The sequence below is a fragment of the Dinoponera quadriceps genome, unplaced genomic scaffold (genome assembly GCF_001313825.1).
Source record: "Dinoponera quadriceps isolate SergipeBrazil2010 unplaced genomic scaffold, ASM131382v1 scaffold10554, whole genome shotgun sequence".
In the NCBI taxonomy this organism is placed as follows: domain Eukaryota; kingdom Metazoa; phylum Arthropoda; class Insecta; order Hymenoptera; family Formicidae; genus Dinoponera; species Dinoponera quadriceps.
In genome coordinates, this window is record NW_014564310.1 from 5,475 (window position 1) to 12,399 (window position 6,925).

A 6,925-nucleotide genomic window follows, 5' to 3' on the forward strand; every position below is an offset into this window, starting at 1 on the left:
CCCGGAGAAGTCGCGCGAGACTACGGAAAGACAGTTGATAGACTAGCAGCAGTATTGTTAGAGTCAGCCACTGAAGGTGCATTCTACACCCCGACAGAAAAAAGAACCATACACGAATACATAATACCTCAAACGCTAATAAATTATCAACTCGGGCAAAATGATCAGCTGCAAACCATATTACGATACCGAACTCCCGCTACACTGGCAGAAGCAATCGCCGGATCTATGAAGAAAGAAAAGGTGAAAGGACTAACGAATTACTATAATAATCGGGAAACTGCACTCTCATATAATAATCGATCGACGACACATCCGCGGGCCCGAGAAAACACTAGACACTCGACGTGTCATAAATGCGGCCAAATAGGACATCTAGGGAAGGATTGTCGTACCAACCGTTACGCTAACCGATTTACCCTACCAACATTAAGTGAACGCCCTCGCGTAAACGCGATGGGAAAATATTGCACACACTGTAAAAGGTAGGACATACACGCGAAGAAGCTGCATGGGCTGCTGGAAACTGCATGGGAAGCCGGCTGAATACGCTGCACCTAACTTCGAACGTCGCGAGGGGCGATAAAGTACAAATAACGCCTCCACAGATAGGTGTGGAACAAATCAAGGAGACCCATCCATCGAAAGCAAAAATAACAACGAGAGGCAAAAACGAGAAAATAAAACACAAAGTACCCAAGAATTTCAAATTAATCAAATTAGGAAGGCAAAATAAACACACAAAGGACTGGACTTAGTAATCCTCCCAATAAGCAAAACCAGAAGGGAAAAATTCTGCTCATATTGGATAACTGCTCGTCAATTAGTTTTGTAAAAGTACGAACCTTAAAAAAGAAAACTTCAGTGACTATAGACGAAGAAACACTGACCGGATTAACCGGACATCAAACAAGCACGCTAGGCACATTTATAGCGACCATGAAACTAGGGAGGCATGTCCTACAACACGAAATCTACGTAGTAAAAGATGATTTCCCCATCGAGTACGAGGGAATATTAGGAGTAGATTTCCTGCAGGCGCATAAGGCGACTTGCGATTATCAGAGCAGGAAACTGAAAATTCTAGGGAACAATTTAGGTCTATTACCCCATCAAACATATCAGATATCTGCCCGAAGTGAAACAATAATAAAAGCTGCAACGAACGTAAATTCAATAGGAATCGTTAGAGCTGAAGAGAGAAAACCTGGAGTTTTTATTGGAAATTGTCTGGTAAAATCAAATAATTACACTTGTAACGTGAGCATTATAAATCCTAGGGAGGATTCAGTCGAAATAGCCACCCCGTATGTGACCTTAGAAGACATGCCACATACTAACGAGAAAGAGATAAATCTAATAAATACGAGACAGAAACATGAAGCACGGTGCAAGCACGAATAGAAAAATTGAAGCTACAATTACGCCTGCAACACTTGAACTATGAAGAGCGAAAATAGTACACGCAATTTGTGAGGATTTCAGCGATGTATTCCTCCTTGAAGGAGATCATCTCACTCACATTACAGCGGTAGAGCATCCTATTGCTACTCGAGTTAATGTAACGCCAGTAAATATAAAACCGTACCGTCTGCCCAAGAAAAATAAGCAAGAAGTAGATCGACAAGTACGAGATATGCTCGATGTTGGCATCGTTCGTCCTAGCACCAGCCAATGGAATGCTCCCCTATTGGTACTGCTAAAAAAACCGACGCGACCGCAAAAACCGAATTGCGAGTAGTGATTGATTTCAGAAAATTAAATGATCTAACGGTAGGAGATTCCTTCCCGTTACCAAAAATAAATCATATCCTGAACCAGCTTGGAAATGCAAAATATTTCACAACATTAGATTAACGTCAGGTTATCATCAAATTCCAATGGGCAAACAAGATAAGTATAAAACAGCATTCTCAACACCCACAGGACATTTCGAATTCAATTGAATGCCTTTCGGGTTAAAAAACGCACCACCAACCTTTCAGCGACTAATAAATACAGAATTAGCAGGACTACAAGGTTTATAATGCCTGGTATATTTAGACGACATCGTCATCTATGGGTCCAGCCTGGAGGACCGTAACAAAAAATTAACCACTGTATTAAAGAGTTGCGCTAAAGCAATTTAAAATTACAGTCAGACAAGTGCAATTTCCTATGGAAAGAAGTTACGTATTTAGGGCATATAATTTCAGAAAAGGAAATTTTACCTGACCCATCAAAATTAGAGATAGTACACATGTTCCCAGTTTCAAAAAAAGTCAAATATATACAATCTTTCATAGGTTTAGCCGGATACTCTCTACGATTCATAGAAATTTTTTCTAAGGTAGCGCGACCTCTAACAAAATTTAAAAAAAAACACCATTTGAATTGAGAAAGAACAAGAACATATGTTTATAACATTAAAGGAAAAATTGACAACCGCTCTCGTACTATAGTGTCCGGAATTCGACAAGGGATTTATCATTACCACCGACGCTTCGAATTTCGCGATAAGAGCTATATTGTCACAAGGGACGATTGGGAAAGACAACCCTATAACTTACGTTAGCCGCGTATTATCACGCACAGAACAAAATGACAGCCCTACGGGAAAAGAACTGCTAGCAATAGTATGGGCAGTAAAAAATTTTCGCCCGTATGTACATGGAACAAAATTCAAAATAATAACCGACCCTAAACCACTGGTATGGCTATTTAACGTCACGGACTTCGGATCACGAATAATGAGGTGGCGACTAAAATTAGAAGAATATGATTACGAAATCATACACAAGGCCGGACGAGCGAACACGAACGCCGACGCGCTTAGCAGAAACATAATACGACCTGTCTTAAATATAGGCGCGCAGGAGGAGGCAGAGGAAAAGGACGAAGAAAAAAAATACGCTGAACAAAATTATGCGGACGAAACAGGAAACCCTCGGAAATGTACCGAAGAAGAAAAAAGACAAATACTTTATGAATATCACGATGCATCTCTTGGAGGGCATCAAGACATACAAAGAACAATAAAGAGAATACAGCTAAATCACCAATAGAAAAATATGGCGGACGATATAAAAAAATATATTAATAAATATGAACTATATCAAATAAACAAATTATCGCAAAACACTAAAAAGCTTCTCGTAATCACCGATACCCTGCGCAAACCATTTGAAAAATGCGCATTAGACATTGTAGGACCATTGACAGTTACACGACATGGAAATAAATACATACTGATATTTCAAGATAACTTAACTAAATTCAGTAAAGCGATACCTATACCAAATGAAGAAGCCTCAACTATCGCTAAAAAGTTTGTAGAGATAATAATTTTGGAATACGAAATTCCTGGTAAAATAAAAACGGGTCAAGGAACAAACTTTTCAAGCAACGTGTTTTAAAACACTTGCAAATTACTAAGAATGCAAAAAATACTAACAACCGCGTATCATCCGCAAAGTAATGGCGCACTAGAAGGTTCGCATAGAACATTAGCAGAATACTTAAGACATTACATTAATAGCGAACAAACAGACTGTGATAAATGGATGCCATACCCAATTTTTACATATAACACGACCCCGCATGCGAGCACAGGCTACACACCATTCGAACTATTATACGGACATGAAGCGACGTTATACTCTGCCGTATACCTAAAACCGAACCGGCATACACTTTCGACGACTATGCCCAAGAACTCAAACAGAGTTTACGCGCAACAAATCAGCTAGCACGTGAACACGTCAAAGAAGAAATAATAAAGAGCAAACGATACTAAGATAAAAAAACAAAAGGGGTCCATTACCAAGTAAACGACAAAGTATTATTATACGATGAAACCATACGTCGAGGAAGATCAAAAAAACTCGACGCTATGTGTCGTGACGTGGCAGCTGGGAGCGCCCGTCACAAGAGCAAGGGCCCTAGTGCAAATCGAGTGGCGCACAGAAGCGCCGAATTAAAACAATCAATTGGTTTTTTTGTTATTTTGTGCTATCGAGATAGCGGAGACCGCGCGCCGCGGGCGCGCGGTAGCGGTTGAGGCGAGTTTCGCGTCCCCAAGGATGTATAGCCCCGCTCCGGGTGGCGGCGAGAAGAGTTCAAAGCGACAACCGCCGGGTGGAGGAACCTAGGTTACCCGAAGCTCCCGCCTGACGCTATGGCCTCGCCGCCCTCTGATCAGTGTCGATCGACAAGGAGCCGTTACCTGCATCGCCGCGGCTATCTTCCGACACCTCGGCGGCGGTCAGGCCGGCGGGCCGAGGTCGCGCACAAGGACGGATTCGAAGCGTCTCGGTAACCGCCGGCAAGGATCCGGCTGTCAAGGAGGGGATTTCAGAACCACAAAGGAAGGGGAAAGCTGTTTAAAACGAGTAGTCTCTCCGGTGGATGGGATTTGACCTTCACTTCCGACAGTTAGTTCTCGCGACTAAAAGCAATCGATTTTGGTGACGAGGGAGAGCGAGTGCAAGCACAAGCGAGAGCGGGGGCGAGCGAGAGAACACGAGCGAAAGCGCAGGCGAGAAAGAGAGCACGAGAGAGAGAGAGAGAGAGAGAGAGAGAGAGAGAGAGAGAGAGAGAGAGAGAAATTCAGAAACAAGACGAGGATCTCCGAGAGCCAGCCACCCGGGAGCCCGTAATTTTAAGGCCGCCTTACCGCATTCATTTTTTCTGTTTGGTGTTGTAGTAGAGAGCCGCAGGGAAAATTGCTCCGCGGTCCAGTGTGCGAAATCCTTTCCCCCTTGCCTCGCCGGTCACTATTAGCAGGCACCGCAGACCCGACGCGGTTCGAAAAAGAATGAAAAGAGCGAGATAACTTGTATATCGGAAGGCGCTACGCCAAAGCGCCGTGTATGATACGTTACCGAGAAGGCCAAATAAAGGCGTGCGAATCTATCGAAGCCGCTGTCTTTCTTTTCGTGATCTCGTTCCTTTTTCGGTTATCGGCGATTCCCGGCAAGACCATCCGGACCCCCCGGCCTCCGACTTAATTTCACCCCTGAGCTGCCGGTCCCAAACGGAACGAACTCGGGTCGCGGGGCCAACGCGTGGACGGCTTCGCCGACCGCGAAGGTCAGCAATTATTGGGTGCGACTCGCGCGCACTTGGCGCCCATTCGGACCTGAGGAGGCCCGGATATCGTATCGCGTCCCGAGGTTCGCCTCTCGGCTTTGCACCGGTGACTCGGTGAAGCCGAGACACGAAATATGATCGCAAATTTTGGCGCCCAATGTGGAGCCCTTGTTTCACTTTTCCGTTCGTGCTTTTCCGTTCGGCGGTCACGCCGTCCAGCCGGGTCCAGCCGCGGCATTGGGTTTTTGCGGTTTTTTTCTGCTCTCCTCCTTGCTCCCCTGGTCTCGGGGGAATTAAGTTTTTCTGCTGTCGACCAACGGCAACGACGGTTAGCGCGAAACCGTTCGGAAATATTTTTTTTTTCTATTTCTTTTTTTTCTCTTTCTTTCGCTGCTCTCTTAATGAAACGCGTGAAAGCGCTTGAGGGCACGTGATCAATACCGAGCCAAGTTAGTAGTCTAACAAAATTTTTTTTGTGTTTGATTTGTTTTTGGTGGCTCAGTGTGCGGCACTCGTGAAATAAATGTGGGTTAACTAACGAATATTGTTGGTGTACACGTGATCGGGTATCACGCTGTCGCTTGGTGTTGAGCTTCTGCCAAAGATCGGAGAAAAAGCGATATTATTTTTTTTTTGTGCGTGCTGTCATTGAGACAGCGTCGTGCTCCGCAAGAGCAAGTGCGCTTGTCGTCTGCTCGCTCAGATTGTTTACCTCGGGTTGCGTGATCGCGACCGGTGCCGCGGATAATAAACAACCGATCAACCAGCTGATCAGATACCGGGTGTCCCCGAAATAATGACCCGGGGATATTTTCGCTCTGGTGGTGCGAAGAGGGATTAAAATTTTTTTTTTGTTTTTTCACAGCTTGCTCGCGTTTAGTGACTCCTCTTCGACCGCAGCAAGGACTTTTGTTGAATTTTCTTCCTGACATTGCCGACAACCGCGGACGATAAGAAAATAGGGTTGCGCCGCGCGTCGGAGGGAGTGACCCTCGACGCATGGGCGCACGGGCTATCGCCCGACCAGCTGATCGACCAGCTGGCGTTGCGGGGGCTGCGCACGGATGGGACCACGGCGCAGCTTCGCGGGCGGCTGACCCGTTATGAGAGGGTCACGAGGAGGCAGGATGAGGGGGAAATACCCGTCCCCTCACCTGTCCTCGATGCCGCGTTTTATGGGTTCCCAAACCTCCCCAAAAGGCCGGGAGACGCAATGAAGGACCTCAGGAAAAGCAAGGCAATCGGGGGTTACAGAACGAAAACCTGTACCACTCGACGCGGGGCGACCCCGAAGGGGACATCGACCCTGCGACCACCGCCGTCTGCTGTTGAGACGCCTCCACGTGAGAGCGTCTATCTCTCGGCGGCTGAGGCCTACGAAAAATGCGGCGGTGGAACCTGAGTTTCTCCGGGGAGCGCGGGTCGGACGCGGAAACGTTTTTAAAGCGTATAGAGGAGGCCTGCGGAATCGCGCCGATTTCCGACGAGAGCCTATTCCGGTGCCTGCCGTTCCTCCTTACCGGAATAGCGCTCCACTGGTTTCGGGTGGAGCAGGAAGAATGGCGCACGTGGCCGGAATTCTGCCGCGCGTTTCGTTCGCGCTTCGGGGATCCCGATTACCAGGACGTCCTACGGGAAAAAATATCGCGTCGTACGCAGGGAAAAGAGGAGCCGATCGCGGACTTCGTGACGTGCATCCGCGTACTGATTAACCGGCTCGATCTGCCGTGGAGCCTCTCGGAGCAGCTCACGAGAGCGCAACACAATATGTCACCGAGGTTACAGATATCGTTGAATCGAGAGGATTTTGACAATTTCACGTCGTTAATGAGACTCGCCACACGTGTGCAACGCA